This window comes from Astatotilapia calliptera, chromosome 3 (assembly GCF_964374335.1).
Source record: "Astatotilapia calliptera chromosome 3, fAstCal68.1, whole genome shotgun sequence".
In the NCBI taxonomy this organism is placed as follows: Eukaryota; Metazoa; Chordata; class Actinopteri; order Cichliformes; family Cichlidae; genus Astatotilapia; species Astatotilapia calliptera.
In genome coordinates this window covers 12467484-12488229 of record NC_137424.1, presented here as the reverse complement: position 1 = coordinate 12488229, position 20746 = coordinate 12467484, and the positions used below count along the sequence as shown (strand labels likewise).

Sequence of the window (20746 nt, the reverse complement as noted above, 5' to 3'; positions counted from 1 at the left end):
TCGTCTCAGTGTTTTCAGCTGGTGCTAATTGGCCACACCTAGTCAGGTGTGGATAAAAGCATACCTGAGGCAAGCTTCCCGGCAGTGCACTAGTCTTTGCCTTGGTGGCACCAGCCATTTTAGCATGAAACCTCTTTTCACCCACACGCTGTTATTCATCTCTGTTTTTATGTTGCGGCTTTTGAGCCGGGTCGTAACACTGAAGATTACAAAGATCAACGTGAAGACCAGTCTGTGCATTCAAAGCAGTGACAGAAAAGAGTGTGGGGCATTAACCCCCACTCACTGAAATGGCATCCAAGATGCCTTCATAACTTTAAGAAAAGGAAAGAAAAAAGGCAATAAAATGCAACAGCTTTTAAATTTAGTTTTATTTGTAGAGTAAATGTAATAGCGTACATGTTAAATAAACATTTAATTCCCACGAAACATACTAATGATATGGCAGACAACGAAACAGGTAAAAGAAACAATCATATTTATTCATTTTCATTAATTTAAAATACCCTTTTCAGAAACATAATCCAACATTGGTGGAAAAAAGTTACTTAATTTCTACTTTGTTGTTGTCCGAATGACGCAGTCGTTCACCTGTGGGGGAGAAAACAAAACAAAATTGTCAAAAATGTTAAAGTTACAGTGAAACTTCAAATCCTTGTACAATTCAGTGGTATTTATACTGTAAACTTAATCCCTATGCTGTAAACTGACATGTAACTCTAGGAATCACTCATTTCATCCACCTTTGCCACCATTTTCCATATTAATTAGAAGAAGAAATGAAATAAATGAATCGATTAGCTCAAAGAAATTCCACTGCAGACGAGTGTTTTGGTGGTTAAACTGCAAAGCAAGCCACGCACATGGTGCAGGCCACTTCTGTGGGCTCTATCAGGGATTTATGTGACTAGTCGACTAATTGTCACTAGTCTGTATCAGACTTACCAGTCGTTCAATCTAATTGTTAAAATTTTAATTGATGCCCAATGCTGGTACATTGTGTTCTAAATGTTAGGCAGCGATCTACCACCAGATGGTGCACTGTTGTTGAGAAACGCCATAAATCTATTAATCTACCCTGATCTTCTTGTTAACACTGAGATCGCAGATACACGCAGAGGAAATTAGTTTCCTGAAAGGTGGAAAACCTCTCCTTTAGGAGAGCAGTTAAGTCAATGGGGGAGGGGCTCAGAGTAGAGTCACTACTCCTTCACATCAAAAGGTGACAGCCACCTTCGCCAGGAGGCTGTTCCAGCTGGGCACGTCCTACCAGTAGGAGGCCCCAGCATCCTTGGTCATGCTAGCCAGTTTACATCTATTAGCTGTGGTCAGGAGTGGTCCTTCCTGCTGCCCCCACAACCTGACTAGAAAACAGCTGTATAATGTATTACCTGAATCATTCTCGCCACACTTAGACGTACTTTTAGATTCTCAAATGATTGTCATATTTTAATAGAACATCTTTTGTAGTAACGCATTTTCATTTGTATTTAACAGAATGTGATGAATGGTTTAAGATACCTCTGCGTCTAGTTTGACAGTTTCTATTAATCAGTTCTGATAATTAACTCAATATCTGAATGTTCCTTAGTTTTACATTAGTTGGTTAGTCTAATTATTTCCCCCTCGATTAGTCGACTAGTAAATAAGATGCCAGGAACATCCCTACTCTTCAGACAAAATGTGAGTATGAATTACATACCAAGGTATTAAAATTGATATAGAGTATGGCTTTGGTTTACCATAAACAGCTGATGTAAGGACATCATTAATGTACTCTGTCCAATGAACACTGGAAACAAGACTGCACTGACCTTGCTGGCAAACCTCAATGAGTTCAGAGTTTCCCCAAAGCTGTCGGGCTCCGGAGCAATGTTAACAAACATCAAGCTGCAAATAAAGACATCCAAAATTCAGAGTCTGCAGCTCTGTCTCTTGGCTGTCTCGGCAGGTCTCCATCACTTTGTATTTCCCCTCCAAGTTGGTGAGCTCCTTCTGAAGAAAGTTCTTATCGCTCAAGACTTTCTCCAGCTCATCCTGGACTCCTGCCAACACCTGCAGCTTCCTCTCATACTCTCTAAAAATCCCAGAAGATAAAAGCAAAGTCAAGTTGTCAATAGTTAACACGACAATTTCAGGAGTAAAATTCCTAACTGAACGTTTATTTTCCAAATGAAATAGTCCTCATACCCGATCTGGCTCCTCTGTATCTGAAGCTCCTTCTCCACTTGCACAATTTTTCTTTGGCTCTGGGACACTGAATCAGGAAAATGAGGTTCTCCAAGACTCTGAGTTTTAACTTTTATTTGGTAGTTACGGACCATGTCGCTGACCTTGCCCTTCAGATCGCAAGGTTTTAGCTTTTGTGTTCCACCTGTACACAAACGCAACATTTTCAATTTGTTTTTTTTTGGTATGTTAAGTGTTGTGATATTTTGATACCATGGTAGCATTTACAGGATATTGTTTTATTGTGATATTATACAGAAAAGAGTTACTCAATAAGGCCCATTTAATAGTTGTTTTTCTCTTTCTCTCTGACCCAAGAATTGATGTGTAAGACTCACAGGCTGGCACCCCAAGGTCGAAAACACCACAGAGACGAGACCACTTCCTTACTCCCATCCTCCCTTTTTCTTTATCTCTTAGAAAATGGCTCGTTAAAGGCCAGGTGGTTTGTTTCAGAATTCACTAATGAAAGAACTCTGTATTCTATGTCTAGGAGTGTATTTTGCTGGGATGATCATAAATTGTAGCTGAACTGATAAACTACACACAGGATACTTCTTTGCTCACAAGGCAGGAAGACGTTTCCTTATTTGGTCTGTACCGGTTTGAACTGAGAACTTGCTGACACACGAACCTTTTTTTCCTCTATATAAGCTGTTATGTACTAAATAAACCTTTGAGTCGATTGGGAAGGCAACCTAAAGCAGTCTCTGTTTTCTTGTTCTCCCAAGCTGCTCCCGAGCTCGTACTAACACGCTGAATGACATACCTGAGTGTTACTTTAAATAATTAGGAATCTTAGAAGGAAAGGACAGAACTCTGCTTATCGCTCGTGCCTTGGAGGGAAAACCGGGATGGACATTTTTTTCCTTCATTAAGAAAAACTATTCTACAGAAGCAACCTTTAAACTTCAAATGCATAAAGATGAAACAGTGACAGCTAGGGATGGGTACCGGTGTCCGGTGCCATGATGGCACCGGTTCTGACATAAACGGTAGTAACCACACCGAAAAGCAGCGCACATTTCGGTGCCTTTTTTTTCCTGAGCTTTGATACACTTTAGATTCTAGCCAATCATTTTAAGTTTCCGAGGATAGTAGGCGGGTCCAGGTACATAGGTTCTTTTAGAGCTGAGCTACAGATTAAAAATGCCCAAGCGAAGCAGTCAAAAGTATGGCTGTACTTCACAGCAAAATATGCAAACTCAGCAGCCTGCAACAAGTGCTTTAAGCTGATACTGTCAAAGGAGGTAACACCTCAAATCCGATGAAACACCTGGCGACGCATAGCGTTTTCTTTCAAAGCCGAGAAATGCGCCGTCTTTGATAGCTTGCTGCGAGACCTCACACCGTGCACATCTACTGCGGGTGGGTTGCCTGTTATCGGACCCGGAGCAACATCCCCCAAAAACCCGAAGAATTGAGTCCTGGCCCCTAGCCCTGCCAGCGTAGCAGAAATAATGACTGATGATGATGCAGCAGCCGTTCGTCTCTGCGCGAGTAGCTTAATGTTGTTCGTGTGTAATTTACGTTTAGTAGGCTAACCACGTTATATGCCGAATAGTGTGGATGCCGAAAGGGCATCCTGTTTCTCTTTCTTCTTTATTTTTGTGTGGATGCCTGAATAGGCATCCACACTATTGAGTTCCTGTTTCTCTTTATTCTTTATTCCACTATATTATTCCAGTTGCTTCCGTACACTTTTTGACACTCAACTACTCCCTCAGTTTTCAGCCAATTTTCTCCGTTTAAACTCTAAACTGTTCTGCTCTTTCTGCTAATGCCAGCTATGAATCCACAGCAATGATAGTGACATTTCCTGAAAGTTGAGTGAAATTTGAGCAAGTAGCAAGAAGTTGTTCGGACATGAAGAGAAGACTGCGAAACCTTCAGTGGCACACTGGAAGCCAAGTGCATAGCAACCATAACAACGCATGTATTTTGTGAAAAATCACAATTTTGCAACTCAAAACTTTAAGAGGCATAAAAGTAAAACGGTAAAAGATTTGAAAAAGCTGATTTATACCTGAATAGCCCAAGTAAATTACTCAAGTACTCAAGTAAATTTAAATAAATGTAAGTACATACCACCCGGGCCCTGTTTCAGGAAGCCGGTTTAGAAAACTCAGAGTGAAAAACGATACGCAGGGTTGAGTAACCCCGAACTGTCCAACTCGGAATATTCGGTTTCAGAAAGGCTGATAACAAGTAGTTCAGTCAACGCGGAGTTGCTTTAACCCCAAGTGAAGCGCGCGGACGAGGATACATAAAGCCCTGATCAGTGGAGCACAGATTAAGCGAGTCACCATGGAGACGGAGGGAAAGAAGGCGCGGTCAATGTATTTCACAGCGCTTGAGGCCGAAATTCTGATGGCAGCATATGCCGATAACATGCAAATTCCGCGGAAAAAAGTAACACAGCCACAGCTGCAAAAGAAAGTGAGCATGCATGGCAAAACATAGCCGACAGAGTCAATGCGTGAGTGTTAATTTAAACATTGATCTAGGGATTTCCACCCATTTAACACGTTATTTTATCATATGTTATTTTATTTGTTATTGTATACATTTTATTTTGTGACGTGATGTGAGCGCAGGTGCAACCCAACAGGCCCCAAACGTTCCTGGCAGCAAGTAAAAATGAAATATAAAAATATAGTCCAAACAGGTAAGGTGTAATTGTATTATGAGCCATAGTGCTTGGTCTGTTTGTAAATCAATTGCAGTTAGAGGCTACATTAATTTTCTGTCTGTAAGCACTTATTGAAATTATCTGAGCACATTACAAGTACATATTTGCTTACTCTGTATGCTCAAATGTGACCCGTTATAGCCAACAGAAAAAAAGCGGAGGCCCGAAAAACAGGTGGGGGTCCTCCACCACCACCACCACTCACAGAGGCTGAGCAGTTGGCCCTCAGCCAAAACAGTGGGCGCCCTGTGGCCGAAGGCATCTCTGAGGGGACATCCTCTGAGTCAATAACCCCGCAAGACACAAGTGCCTACATAGGGGGTAAATTCAAAATAATACATGATGTGCATACATCCTTTCTTCACAGTCACCTTTGCAGTGCTACTCATTCATTTGATAAACTCTTTACCATAATGGATTATTTTGTAGTGAAGTTATTTTCCTACTGATTTTGCCTTGCCTCAGTCTTGGTTGTCTTTGAGAGCATAATGACAATGAAGTGTAAGGTGATTGGTATGTTTGTTAATTGCCATTTGGTCCCTTGTAAGTTATAAGTGACCTGTATAAACCTCATATTCTATCAGTTGATGGTGATGGTGTACTGCATCTGGTGCAGCCTCCTGTTGAGCCAGACCAACATGCAGTTGTGAGTAATACTCCACAGATTATATGAGTTTACAGTAGAACAGCAATGTTGTTTATTTCTTTACTACAGGAAAATAATGAAGAAACATTGACAGCTGTTACAGAGGAGGAAGCAACAGAGACACTTTATGAGGTTTACATCTTTTAATACTTTGTGTACAGGAAATACAGGCGACCAATAAAGCCAGTTGAACAAAAAATCTGTTTATTCTTCTTTCAACATGTTGAGGTGATGGGTCAAAAGAAATGATTGTGACATATGGTGTCTCTGACTGCTCTTCCATCTTGTATGTCCGTGGGAGGGTCAGGATGTTCATGGTTTGGATCACTGCTGATGTTTGGTTCAGAAGGACAGTGTTCTCCTCTAATTGTGGCAATGTTGTGAAGAATCACACATGCCACAATAATGTCACATGCCCTTTCTGGGGTGACCCTGAGTCTTTGCAGGCACTGGAACCGGGCCTTAAGCATTCCGATAGTCATTTCAACTCTGGCTCTTGTCCTGCAATTAGCCAGATTATATCGCTGCTGTGGGCCCGGTTCAGGGTCAGAGTAAGGGGTAAGCAAATAGGGTAAACATGGATACCCCCTATAACCAAGCAAGTAGCCAGTGAACTCTCCTAAGACAGAAGGATACACTTCAGTTCAAATGTCCCTGAAGCAATTGGTCTTTATATATTTTAAAGTATTTTCAACTCACCATGTCCAAATTTTGTGCTCAGTGTACATTCACGGAATATTTGTGAGTCATGGACAGAGCCTGGCCACTTGGCTTCCACATTTGTGATAATGTTGGCAGCATCACATATGATCTTCACAGTGCAGAGAACACAAATTAGCATCCATTACTATGATGAAATAATTTGTTAGTTTGAAATGCTACAGGGAACTATGTACCTGTACATTAATGCTGTGGAAAGACTTCCTGTTCACATAGTCTCCTTCATTTACTGAAGGAGCAATGATTGGAATGTGAGTACCATCTATACAGCCAATCACGCCTGGGAACCCTGAAAATAAATGTAAAATTTAAGTAGTAGTTCAAGTATCACCACATCATAAATTAAGTTTTGTTCATCCTGATACCTGCAATTTTGTGGCATCCCTCTTTGATGAATCTTGTGGGTCTATGACCGGGGAACACAAACGAGTACAGGAGACGTTTCAGTGCAACTGTAACATTCCTGACTGCCCGACAGACGGTAGCCTTGGAAACGTGCTCAGCGTAACCAATATTATACAGAAAGCTCCCGTTTGCAAAAAACCGAAGTGCAATACAAATAATATGTACAGAACTGAGAGCATGTCCGCGATGTGTCACATGCGTAATATATGGCCTGAGGATGTTATCCAAATAAATTATAGATTGTGCTGAGAAACGGTAACGTTCGCACAGACAATCATCAGGAAATGATAAAATGTCCAAACGCGCTCTGATCACTCTCTCCCGGCGGAGAGCTCTGCGGAGAATTTGGGCTTCACGATCTACTGGCTCTTCAAGGAAGGGACACGCCATGTCTGACACTTCCTACTGTCAGGTTTCCGACAAAGGGGCGGAGACAGTCAGGGTTAGTTGTAGTAAACCTGCTAGGGGCAGGTTAGCTTCACGGAGTGTGTCGTCATAGTGACTCACTCAGGCTTCAGCTGAACTCGCTTTGTGAAACCGAAAACCCAGAGTTTTCGTTAACTCAGGGTATACTTACTCAGTTTTTCCACTAAACCGGCTTCCTGAAACAGGGCCCCGGTAGCTCCACTCGTACCCAGTGTAACGGGAAGTGAGAGGGTTAGGTTTTGGCGCTTTGAATGTTCAGTTGTGTGATGCAGCGATTAACGTTTGAGTAAAATATTGGGCTCCCTCATGTCTTCCCTACATTCCTCCACAATGTCCGTTTTTGCAAAAATGTACTTCTAGAAGAACTTTTATTGCACGATGTTCATTCACTCATGAGCTGCTGCAACATGAATCAAATGGCTGAACTGCCACCTTGGCGTGCAGTCAAGTTCTACAGTCTGCTAATGATCTAATAATAAGTATTAATATTCCTCACTCACCTTACTAAATGTTTGTGAACACAGCCAGAAACATTTGCATCACAAACACAGACTAGTGTTTATTAGCAGAAGCTTTTGGGTGGTTGTTCTCAAACCTGTGTACAAGTTTAAGCATTAATGGTCCCTTCACTGATTTCCAGGTATCCAATGTCAGGGCTAACAGATGGATTCAGACGCAGGCAGCGTTCTGGCAAGCAAAGGGTTGACAATTTATTAACACAGAAGGGAAACCACAGTGATGTGTATATACAGTGAATGGGGCAGGGCTTCAGGGCTCCAGGGGAAGGAATCCACACTCGCTCCCCACTCGGCCCAAACTCCGCCACTCCTCTTCTTACGCACACTCGCTTCTCCACAGCCACTCTCGCTCCAATTTCCACTTATGTTGACACACACAGGGATCACAGGTCAGGGTCCGCCACCAGTCCCGGGGAGATCTAAACACAAAGAGTCCAATTAGATCAATACGCCACACAACACTGAGAGAGTTTGTCTTAGGAGAGCTGAGAGCACAAACATGGGAGGTTCAACATTCCAGTGCCGAATACTCCGTGCCGCAGCGTTAAATAGGCAAGGGGGACGCCGCCTGATCAGCAACAGGTGTAGAAATCACCGCAGATACGTGGGCCAAGGGTGAGAGCCCACAATGAGCTCCACCCAGGGAAGCAGGAGAGAAAACAAAACAAACCTGTGGCCAACATGAGCGAGCCGGAGAGGCACAGGGACCATGACAGCCAATACCAAGTACACAAGTTCACCCCAGATGGTTCCTCTTCTCTGTAACTTGGAGGATGTGGAGTAGGCTGTATTTTAATCAAAGACATATCAATCAATCAATCAATAACCATGTCTAAAAACAACACAGGTTGACCAAAGTGCTGTACACAGTAAAAGAAAAAGTAAAAAGTAGAAACAAATACACACAATGAACAAAACAAAAAATAATCCCAAATTTCGTTTTTTTTCTGAAGGGGTCAAACACTTTTATGCAAGAATGACAGCGAGGTGAAAAACCTTCACCCGCAAGAAAACTCGAGCTGTGACTCATAGTACGAACACACACCTCACAGTAACACACTTTAACTGTTTAATGTGAACTTTTTGCCAAGCTAGCTAATCCTGACCAACACACCAGACACAGAAGATAAAGGAACGATGTTTTACTGTTAGAGACAGAAAGGTTAAAACATTTTGGCAGAGGGCTAAAAGGGGCTAAAATTACCCAAAAAGAAATTCCATTTGACCAAAAACACTTAATTTTTAAAAAATTAAGTATATAGTTATGAATAATGAACAAATAATTAACAAACTGGGGTTTATAAATCGTGTAACACATCCTTATGGTAAGAAATTTTATCTTAATGCGTTACATGTGTTAGAAGTCAATGTATCTTTAACAATATACTCCTTATTTTATATCTCCTGATCCTTCACAGAGCTGCATGAACCTGTTGTTGATGTCAGAGAGTCAAACTCTGCTGAAGAGTGGGTTGTTTCCTGTTCAGCCACTGGTCGACCTGCTCCCACTGTAACACTCAGTGTCTCACAACAACACCTCAGCTTCTCACAGTACAACACTGTCAGTGTGTCCAACACCAACGCTACATTCACTGTCACCACTACAGCTGTGCTCTCAGGTTCACGTAAACACAGCACACAGGTGGGATGTGCAGCACGAGTGCTCTCTGCTCCTCACAGAGAGGTGATGGAGACGATTCCTGAGGTCCAGCAGACGTCAGATTATCAGTGATGGTGAGAAACTGAGATGCAATAACAATGCATTGTGCTAGTATGCATTTTCTCTTTGATCAATAATTGATGTATTCATTTTGATCAGTGTCACATTTTTCCTGCTTTTTCAAGTTTCCTCCTGGATCATTGTATTAGCTGCAGTATTGGTGATGATGGTCTTTGTCAGTGTTGCTGCTCTGCAGTAGGCTACTCTTTAAAGAAAAAGACGAGATAACTTTCATTTTTGATTTCTTGTCATTTTTTTCTACACCAAAATCTATCCAATAATATCTGCATAACATTTTCTACTTGTGATTTAGTTATTAATTCTTTGCTTCATGATTCAATCGGTCTTTGTCTAGTATTAAATTTTATGTTTCCCATTTAATCCCACTGGCTTTAAAGTGTTTCACCAGATTTTTACGAAGTATTTCCAGTCTTGTGTTGTCTCTGTCCCAAATGTTCTGAAATGTGTTGCATGTATTAAAAGAAGTTGGACTTTACCAAAAAATGTACTATGTACTTATAAACTTACATTTATGAAAGCTGAACAAACATTGATATACTTGACTTTTGTAACAGTGAAAAGGCGATCTGTTTTTATTGATAAATATATATGTTTGCATTACTGTTATTTAGATTGCCATGTTAGAACGTAGCAAACAACATTGTTTGTTCCTCTATGGTTTCTTTATTTTTACAAATCTAAATGTTTTTTGTCAAAAGATTAATAATTTCATATTGAGGTCAGATGGTCAGCAGTTTTGATGTTTTTGCAGAGATTTTATTTTTTGCAAAATAGCACAAGTAAACATTAAAAGTAGTTCCTAAATCAAGGCATTTATTATTAAGGCGGCCATTATTATGGCCCTGTGTGGAAAAAGTGATTGCCCCCTAAACCTAATAACTGGTTGGGCCACCCTGAGTAGAAACATCTGCAATAAAGCGTTTGGGATAAATGGTAAATGGCCTGTATTTATATAGCACTTTACTAGTCCCTAAGGACCCCAAAGCGCTTTACATATCCAGTCATCCACCCATTCACACACTGGTGATGGCAGCTACATTGTAGCCACAGCCACCCTGGGGCGCACTGACAGAGGCGAGGCTGCCAGACACTGGCGCCACCGGGCCCTCTGACCACCACCAGTAGGCAACAGGTGAAGTGTCTTGCCCAAGGACACAACGATCGAGACTGTCCAAGCCGGAGCTCGAACCGGCAACCTTCCAATTACAAGGCGAACTCCCAACTCTTGAGCCACGATCGCCCCGATAACTGGCAATGAGTCCTTTACGAGGTGGTGGAAGAATTTCTGCCCACTCATCTTTGCAAAATTGTTGTAATTCAGCCACACTGGAGGGTTTTGAGTATGAACCACCTTTCCAAGGTCACAGCACCTCAATCAGATTCACGTATGAACTTTGGCTAAGCCATTCCAAAGTCTTTATTTTGTTTTACTTAAGCTGCTTAGAGGTGGACTTGTTGGTGTGCTTTGGATCAAGTGCACTTCAGCTTGTGGTCGTGAACAGATGGCCAGACATTCTCCTTCAGGATCCCAGAAACTGGATTCTGTTCATCTTGACGTTGCATCTCCAGACTGAGAGATCTCAATTACTTTGTTTCTTATTTGCTTCTGAATTTCCTTGGATTGCGCCATGATGTGTAGTTTTTGAGGATCTTTTGGTCTACTCTACTTTGTCAGACAGGTCCTGTTTAAGTGATTGATTCAGCACAGGTTTGGCAGTAATCGGGCCTGGCTATGACTATGGAAAAATTGTATATTTTCTATTGATAAATGCAAATATTTTATGTCTGTTATGTGCATTGCCGTGTGGAGAATATAAGGAAAACAATTGTGTGGTTTACCTTGTTTCTTCCTCTTAGGTTTCTTGATTTTTTTTTAAAAAATTGCAATAACTTTATGTTAATTTCAGTGCACTTTCACATTTCTTTAAATTCAAACTACAGTCCTGTGAATAACTAGAAACACTTCTAGCAGCACAAATGTGAGGTAATTGTTTTCTGCTTGACTTTATCAGTCTCTCATATTGTTGTGGAGGAATGTTGGCCCACTCTTCATTACAACGTTGCTTCAGTTCTTTGAGGTTTGTGGGCATTTATTTAAGCACAGCTCTCTGAATGTCCCAGGTTGAGGTCTGGACTTTGACTGGACTTTGCTTTTCAGCTATTCTGCTGTAGATTTGCTGCTGTGTTTGGGATCATTGTTCGACTGCAAGACCTAAACTTTACCTATTAAACAGTTAACTCTGTATTTTACACTTTATGTGAATATTGTTGCAGATTTCAATTATTAATGTTTTTATAACTTTGTTCTTTCTTATATTTAATATTATACAATATTTATACTTCATGTCTCTGTCTTCTTTTGAACACTCCAGCACAGCATCACTATAACTTTGTCCTCACTGACAATAAAGCTGTTTTATATATTTCATTGCAAATGTTTCAAGCAATTTGTAGCTGTATCTTAAGATATTTTGTTAATAATATAGTATTTTATATTGTTTTTTTCCCCATATTTGAGAAATATTTAACATGTAAAAGTCTGTTTATGTACAATTTGGTGATATTAGCCCTGATTATTGGAGGAACTTGTACATGAAGCAGATTTCTGAGACTTCAGATTTGAAGGTTGTTGTCATATAATCTAAATGATGGCAGATTAACGTTCCCTACCTCTGTCCTACAACCACAGGACTCCTTTGCATTCGACTGATAGAAATTTCAAGCTCAGTGTTAATGAAGATTTCAAAGGCCTTAGTGCAGGGGTAGGGAACGTCTAAAACCTGCAGGGACACCGGCCCTCGAGGCCTGGAGTTCCCTACCGCTGCCTTAGTGTGAAAGGAATGAAGCTGTAGCGCCTCCCAGTGGTTGAAAAGAGGTACACAAGAGGTTTTTGCAACCTGCTGTTTAATGAAGGTAATCAGCTGGGACAAAGGTACATTATGAGAATAATATCTCTGACAAACCTCTACCTCAATTAAAAGATGCTTTTTTTTTTTTTTTTTTTTTGCCTGTCCCGTTTGGCTCTTTTGCCATCAGAATTATTGTCTAAAGGCAAAGAAAGATGCCCAACGGATTTACTTTACCAAATTGACCATCCCAGCCTTGCCATAATGGTCCATTTGATTCAACCTTTATTGTTTATTTTATTTTCACTTGCTGTATACGGGACAGACTTGACTGGAGAAAGAAGGAGAGAAAGAAAGAGGGAAAGAGAAACAGCTGAGAAGAGGGATGGGGGAGAAGGGCAAAAAACAAAAACCAACAGAATGGGCAGGGGAAAAAAAAAGAAAAAAAATGCATATATCGATCACCTGGATCACCTGTTGAGAAAGAAAAAAGAAAACAAGCAGAAGAGAACAGGAGTAATAGAATAAACAACATCACAATGATATATGTGAATATAACAGTAAATACTAAATATTAAACATTATTGTGCAGCACATAAGATCAACAGAACACAGTGTGCTTTGAGGTAGGAGCCAAAAGGGGTGTAGTTTGTGGGTGCGATCACCCGTGTGTACACCTGTAAGCATGGACGCGCTTGTTTTTTTTTAAAAAAAAGGTTCCTTCATGTAATGATCTGCTAGAGGGTGTGGGGGGGCCACAGCCCCGTCCTCCAGGGCATGAAGCAGGTATGGAGGAGATCAAAACTCCAGACATCCAGAGGCCCCCAGAACACAAGAGACCAAGGAAGACCAACAGAGGGGCAGCCGCACCACTGTCCCAGAAAGAGCTGAGGAGAGTCCCAGATGAGGGTTCACCCAGCAGCCGCGGAGCAGAAGCCAGGGGGAGTTGCAGTGACGCGCCCGTGAGCTCCTGTGCCTGAGTGACCGAGCCCCAGGCCGAGAGGCCGCGGGGCACCCCACCTCCGAAGTGGCCCGAGCGAGCCCCAGGCTCCAGGCCCCGATAAGCGGCCGCCAAGGAGTGAGCCGGCGTGTACCTGGACGCCCATCCCCAGACACAAAGAACCACCAACGCACCGATGCCTGAGGGAGTCCGCCACTGGCAGGGGACGTGGTGGTGGGTGGAGATAGGCCTCCAAACCTTGGAGGGCCTGAGATGTCCCCAGAGAGGTGGCGTCTGATACCCAACCTGACATATAGACACAGACATACAGGCACACACAGATACAAACATCCATTCCCACCCTCATGCTCTCATATGCACTTACTCCACACTCAACCAACGTGGAGACAGACATAAAGAGACGTTGTACACACGATCACACTCCCCAAGCGTACTCTACGAACCGGGTCTAGGTACCCTTGCCCCTGGAGGGGGGAACTGCACCCAGACCCAGGTGGTGTTACCCTTTTCCCTGCGGTGGAGAGAAGTAGACCGCCCCGACTCCGCAGCAGCAGGGAGGCCCCAAACTCCAGACCGCAGTCGGACGGCCAACTCCTCCTCCTAGCCCCCCCGCTCCAGCAGGTCGCAGAGAATGGGGGTGAGAGAAGACTCCAAACCTCCCTCCACCCGCTCATTGTACTGTTGATGCATGTGTGTTCTAAGGTGCATTTAAAACCCAGGAGGGCATGGAGCTACCTGCCAGAGAGCAGCAGGTAAGCGCATAGTCCCTCCTGCTAACCCTCAATGTCTACGTGTATTTAAAATTGAGAGGTGGGCAACGATGCCAGGGGTGAGGTGTACACCCTGATGGCAACTTGGATTCTGTGTATCGTGCCCACCCCCAAGATCCTATATGTATGTGTAATGAGGGTGTGAGTAATGTGAATGTCTAAGTTGTGGGATAAAATTGAGGCAGAGGCAGCCAGAAGGAGACAGAGGGGGGGGTAGCCTCCTCTGCACCCTGGTGACATACCCCTACTCCAAGGCCCTGCATGTGTGGGTGGTTGTGGTGGAGCGGGAAGAGGGAGGCAGCTGGAGATGGGGAGGGAAGGAAGGGAGGGGCAAGTGACCCCTCCCTGGGGCCAGCTCCCCCGCTGACCCCAGTAGGCACCCCCATACTCCGCGACCCGCCAGGGAAAGGGGGCCCAGGCCCATCCAGACCGGGGACCAGTGCAGCAGCGCCTCCCGGCCCCACAAAGCCCAGGACAGTCCACCCAACCCCACCACAGAGAAAACTGCACCCACCCCACCATCCACTCATCTTCCAGACTACATAAGACAATAGACGCCCAGGCTGAGATCTTCCTCCACCTCTCCTATATCTCCCCTTCCTGCAGAGAGAGTTCCTGAAGAGAGGAAAGCTCCTGCAAGATGTGACAATCTCCCCCACCAGTTGAAGAGCCCCCCAGGTGGCTCGATGCACCGGCGGCACCCCGTGCCAGGGCTGGGCCCCCATGCACCCGCCCGCCCACAACCCCGGCAACACACCAATCAGGACCCAAGCCCCCGAGGCCCGGCCAGGGCCCCAGCCCAGAGATGGAGCGCCCCCAGAACCTCACGCCCATCCCGGACCCACCCAGGGGCAGCCAGGTTGCCAGGTCAGTAACCCACGTCCGTCAGCACAGACCCTCCCCTAGCCCCGCTGCACGCAGCCACGAGGAAACAGTCACCGGAGAGCCAACAGAGCCCCTAACCGGACATGACCGCTACCCTGGGTTGAGCCCCCCAAGGAAGATGCCTCCGGGGAACCCCCCGACGCCCTAGGCCTGTCCCTACCCCCACACCAATCACAACAGTGAAGGCGGGACCAAACTATGACCCCCCCACCCCCACTAGGTGATGGAGCTGATCAAAGGAGCCCAGAGCAATTGATCTGATGTGGTAGCAGAGGCTGTATCAAGACTAATGTAATCTAATAGATAATTTCTATATTGGTTAGAATTAAGATTATTTTTATTTTTCCAGTTCATGAGGACTGTTTTCTTGGCTATGCATAGGGCAGTGAAAACCATATGGGCTATATTCTTTTCTGAAGTGACATTATCTAAGCTGCCCAACAAACACACTAAGGGGGAAGTTGGAATGTTACATTTCAGACACTTTGATAAGTCTTCACATATCTCGCGCCAAAACTTCTGAACTGGTGGACAGAACCAAAGAGCGTGGATATAATTGTCCGGTGAATTGGTTTGGCAGTGTGAGCAGTTGTTGGTAGACGTAAAGCCCATCTTGAACATCCGATGACCTGTATAGTGCACTCTATGTAATATTTTGTATTGAATTAATTGAAGACTGGGATTTCTAATTAGATGAAAGGTTTTTAAGCAAATCTGAGACCAGAAGTTTAGGTCTAAGTTAACTGATAAATCCGCTTCCCATTTTGCAATAGGAAGTGATATTGATTCATCTGTTTTAGAAAGCATTCTGTATATTTTGGATAGTAATTTGGGGGTTTTAAGAGTAAGAAATTTAACCACACTTGGTGGTGTTTGTAGTTCAACTTGACCCGGTTTAAATTTCTTTTTTACTATGGATTTAATTTGTTGATATTCTAAAAATCTTTTCTTGTTGATCCCATATTGTGTAACTAGTCCGTCAAATGAAATAAATTCTGTTCCTTCTAGTATATGTTCTAAATATTTGATTCCTTTACCACTCCAATCTGAAAAGTTTATCATATTATTGTTTTGTAATATGTCAGGGTATTTCCAGATAGGTGTACGTTTGCATGGGATTAATGAAGACGCCGTCAATTTTAGAAACTCCCATCATGCTGTCAGAGAAGAGCTGATGTTGATGCTTTTAAAGCATTCATGTCGTTGGATGTTTGAGCTGATAAATGGTAGGTCTGAGATCTCTAGATTATTGCAAAGTGCTTGTTCTACATCTAGCCAAGGTTCATCTAAGAGGGTATGTTTTAGCCATCCTGAGATAAACTGAAGCCTGTTGGCTAAGAAGTAGTGCTGAAAGTTAGGTAGTTCTAATCCTCCTCTATCCTTGGTCTTTTGTAGTGTTTTTAAGCTTATACGTGGGGGTTTATTTTTCCAAAGGAATTTCGACATACATGAATCTAGAGATCTGAACCAATCTTGTGGCGGTTTAGTTGGGATCATTGAGAATAAATAATTTATTTTTGGTAAGACCATCATTTTTATAGCGGCAACCCTTCCCATGAGTGATATGGGTAGACATTTCCACCTAGCCAGATCATCTTCTACCTTCTTTAAAAGTGGGATATGGTTTAATTTAGTTAGATCTGCAAGCTTGGGAGAAACATTAATACCTAAATATTTTATATTTCCCGATTGCAGTGGTGTAGAAGAGGAATTATGGAGGGAGCAATTAATCGGTAGGACTGTAGATTTTGACCAGTTAATTGAGTAATCTGATATTCTTGCAAAAGAGTTTATCAATTCAATCACCCCAGAGATATTGGTTTGTGAATTTTGGAGAAAGAGTAACACATCATCTGCATAAAGGCTGATTTTATGTTCCACGTTCTTGCATTTTATGCCCTTAATTACTGAATTCTGTCTAATTGCTGCTGCTAGTGGTTCAATAAAAATTGCAAACAGTGAAGGGGAGAGTGGGCATCCCTGCCTGGTGCCCCTCAAGAGACAGAAGCTGGAGGATGTCTGGTCATTTGTTCTGACACAAGCTGTTGGGGAATTATATAATATTTTTAACCAGTTGATGAAAGAGGATCCAAAACCAAATTTGTGTAAAGTTGCAAATAGAAATTCCCAGTTAACTCTGTCAAATGCTTTTTCTGCATCTAAAGAGAATATTGTAGTTTCTAGGTTTTTACTGTATGAGTAGTCTATCAAATTAAGTAATCTACGTGTATTTGTTGATGAGTGCCTACCTTTTATGAAACCAGTTTGGTCAGGATGAATTAAGAGGGGGGTTATTTTCTCCAGTCTCTTTGAGAGAGCTTTGCAGATTATTTTAAGGTCTACATTTATAAGGGATATTGGACGATAGCTTGAGGGATATACAGGGTCTTTGCCTGGTTTTAGCAGGAGATTAATGTTTGCAGAATTCATATTTGATGTAAGTCTGCCCTTTTCTTTGATTTCCAACAACGTTCTGTAGAAAACTGGTGCTAGAATCGACCAGAATTCTTTGTAGAATTCTGCAGGAAAGCCATCTGGACCTGGAGCCTTATTATTGGGCATACTTAACAGGGCTTCCTGGAGTTCACCTGGTGTCAGTGGTGAATCCAGTGCCATTGCTTGAGTGTCTAATAATTTTGGAAGAGTTATGTTGTCCAAAAACTGATCAATTTCTTTTTTAGATGGGTTTATTTGTGGTGAATACAACGTTTTATAGAAATCCCTGAAAATGTTGTTTATTTGTATCGGTTCATATATTGTGTTCCCAGATAAATCTTGAACAGCACATATAGTTGTTTTTTCTTTTATTTTTAGCTGGTTTGCTAGAAATTGACCGGATTTATTACCATGTTCATAATTTTGTAAGCGTAGTCTTTGTAATAAGAATTTTGTTTTTTTATTAATTATCTCATTTAATTCTAGTTTTGTTTTGCGTATTTTGTTCAATGTTTCCTGATCTTGGTGGGACGCGTAGACTTCTTCTAGTGATTTGATGTTTTTTTCTAATTCCTGAATACTTTTGTTTTCTTTTTTCTTTTTATGTGATGAGAAAGAAATTATTTTACCTCTAATCACAGCTTTCCCTGCTTCCCATAGAACAGAAGCTGATGTTTCGGGAGTGTCATTATAGTCCAAATATGAAGTCCACTCTTTTTTAAAATATTTAATAAAGTCTTCATCTTTAAGTAGTGATATATTAAATCTCCAGTTTTTTCTTGGCGTAGATGCATTTTGATTTACATGAATGCATTTCATCTTCTCTGCAAAGGCTACACAACCTTCTTTGCCATTTGAGTGTGTCCAGTCCAGCTGAAACCAGCTCATTACTGATGGCATGAAAACGATCTGTGAGGTAACATTTTTACTGTCATTCATTCCTGTTGAAAACTTGTCACGTGTTTGCTTAGGTTCTTCTCAATAATCCTCCCGTATCCTGTGTAAAAACTACCCGAGCAGACTGCCGGGAGGGGCGAGACGGGAATTTTCATTGCATATATATATATATTAAAATACAGATAGCAGCAGCCACGAAAACATAGGCAAGAGAGTGCATAGCAGTGTCGTAGATGTAGCCAAATAAGACAGATAAATTAAGATGGAAAATCCCCAAAACAAAACCCAATCTTTAGTGTGGGAGCATTTCCATGTCATTCCCAAAGGTGTAATTATTTTCAGCGACTGCAAACTGAACACAAACTTTTCATAACTGAGTTTGTTTCTTCAGTTGTATTTTGGTAATGCTGTTGTACAGCAGGGAAGCAAACACAAGTGCTAACGCTAACAACATCCAATCAGGATTTATTGGTTAGATCAAAGCTAACATCTGCATTACATGTGAGCACTACACATGTTATTTAACATATATAACGTATAAGATTTTTACATCTTTCTTTCCCTCGAGAAGAACTGCTAAAACTGTAGAAATAACATTACAGAAAAGCAGGACATGCTCAAGCAAAACATTATAGAAAATCTGTCACGGTTCTGGGTCAGTTTGACCCAGTATTTTGAGTTGTCATGTTTTTGCAGGTTTAGTTTAGTTCCATGTGTCATTTTCTCTCTCTCTCTATGTCGAGTCTGCGTCTTAGTGTGATGGTTTCTTGTTCCTGTTTTATTGTGAAGGTCTGCGTCTCATGTGAGTGTGTTCAGTTTTATCTCTGTCTCGTCTTGGTGATTATTCCCAGCCGTGTCCACCACCTGTGTGTAATTCCCCTGTGTTTCTCTGTGTATTTAAGTCGTGTCCTCTGTCATTGTAGTTGCTGGTCCGTCTGTGTATCCACCATGTCTCACCCGTGTGTTCGCCCTGCTGTCCATCTCCTCTGCTCGTTCTTGTCCAGGTTTGTGCTCTGTAGTTTAGTTGTTTCCAGTCTAGTTTAGTTCCTGCTCCATTTGCTGTTTGTCCATATTTATTTTTGTGTTCAATAAACCACCTTCACTTCTCCACTACTGCCTGCGATTGGATCCTCATTTATTATTTTCACACGGCTCTCCTCACCCGCCGTGACAGTACGGACCAGCCAGATATGGATCCAGCGGCAGTCACCCCACCTAGGGAGCTTCAGGAGGCCGTTATCGACTCTGCTTCTAAATTGATTTACCAGCTGTTAGAGCATGAGGGAGAAGCGTTTCTTTACACTGTGGAAGCCAACCTACAACACCTTATTTCCAGTTACCCCTGGTTATTGGACTCACTGCGTCCGCTCGTACAGAATTTTGTTCTTCACGAGCTTCACCTACACCCCCCCGCCGCTACCGCTCGCCTGCTCATGCAGTGATATCATCAGTGACAAGTCAGGTGATAGAGGCTAATGCAAAATGGTGTTTCAGTGAGGCAGAATTTATTATGACAATACTTTTTTTTTTTTTTTTAAATACTCAGTATGAATTAAACAGGTTAAAGGTCAATGCTCTGTTGTAATATAAAGACAATGATTGACAGCAGCCCAGCAATATCAGTAAAACGCAAATTAGCCACATGGTGCAATGTAAGGAGCTCTGTGATTGGTTAGGAAAGGACAGACTGGCCACCTCGATTTTTCTTCACTGCACATTGATCCATAGCTTTGCTCTGTAAAGGCTAACAAAGTGCTTTTGCTTTACAAAGACATTCAGCGTCGGTATTCACTCTTTTAAAATGCCACTGAACACTGGAGTGAAATGGAGCCCTGATCCTCAGAGTTTTATTGTTGCTAACATTTCTTATAGATAGCACAGATAGTGCCCCACTGCAGTAATCACTCATGTCTAGATATTCCTGTTAAAAGGGAGTTTTTCCTCCCCACTGTAACATGGCAAACATAGCAAACGGATAATCCAGCTGAAGCTTCAGACAGCCGTCAGACAGTGAAACACTGCCATCTGCTGGACTCGAATAACAAAGACGCTGCTTTGACGGGTGAGGGAGTTTCAACAAGTCTGCAACGACTCAAGCATCAAACTACAGAACTATTCTAGCGGACATGGTGCTCTAATGACTGCTTCATTAACGCAGGTCAGAAAGGATCAAACATATCAATAAATCATAAAACACAAAACGTCTCTTATTGCCCAGGGCTCAGGAAGTGAGTGTGTTCCTTATAGCCTATTAAACCTTAGCAGGTTATTTTGATGTGTTACAGATGAAACAGCTATCCAGTAACATTCAGCTACAAAAATGCTTTTTTATAATTACTTTTTTACAGCTTCGCACTTTTACACAAGTTTTATCATCAGTGTCACAATGGCTGCTGCTAAAATTGAGTACAAGATATTTGTTGGCCTGATTAAAAGGTCTTGATGCGTGCTCAATCATCAGGGAAGTAAATCTCCAAAAGTTGATTCTGTTCTTCTGGACGTAGCGTTTTCAGTCAGAGAAACCAGCTGACTGAAGGAACAATGGGCTGGGAGGTCAGTTCCTTAATCATGATT

General features: G+C 42.3%; 2 protein-coding genes and 1 long non-coding RNA gene across 3 annotated transcripts in view; all 3 read right to left on the bottom strand.

The window, feature by feature from the left end:
• The window catches only part of LOC145425170 (ribonuclease inhibitor-like), a 291209-nt gene that overhangs the window by 88702 nt on the left and 181761 nt on the right, over positions 1-20746 (bottom strand). The gene's annotated exons all lie outside the window — the stretch shown is intronic.
• Positions 1-20746, bottom strand: part of LOC145425144 (NACHT, LRR and PYD domains-containing protein 12-like) — a 596587-nt gene that overhangs the window by 418906 nt on the left and 156935 nt on the right. The gene's annotated exons all lie outside the window — the stretch shown is intronic.
• On the bottom strand, positions 5750-7302 carry LOC145425211 (uncharacterized). The gene is made up of 2 exons (XR_013905878.1): positions 6464-7302; positions 5750-6378 (listed from the first exon to the last, which is right to left on the bottom strand). It is a non-coding gene; the product is annotated as an uncharacterized LOC145425211 (long non-coding RNA).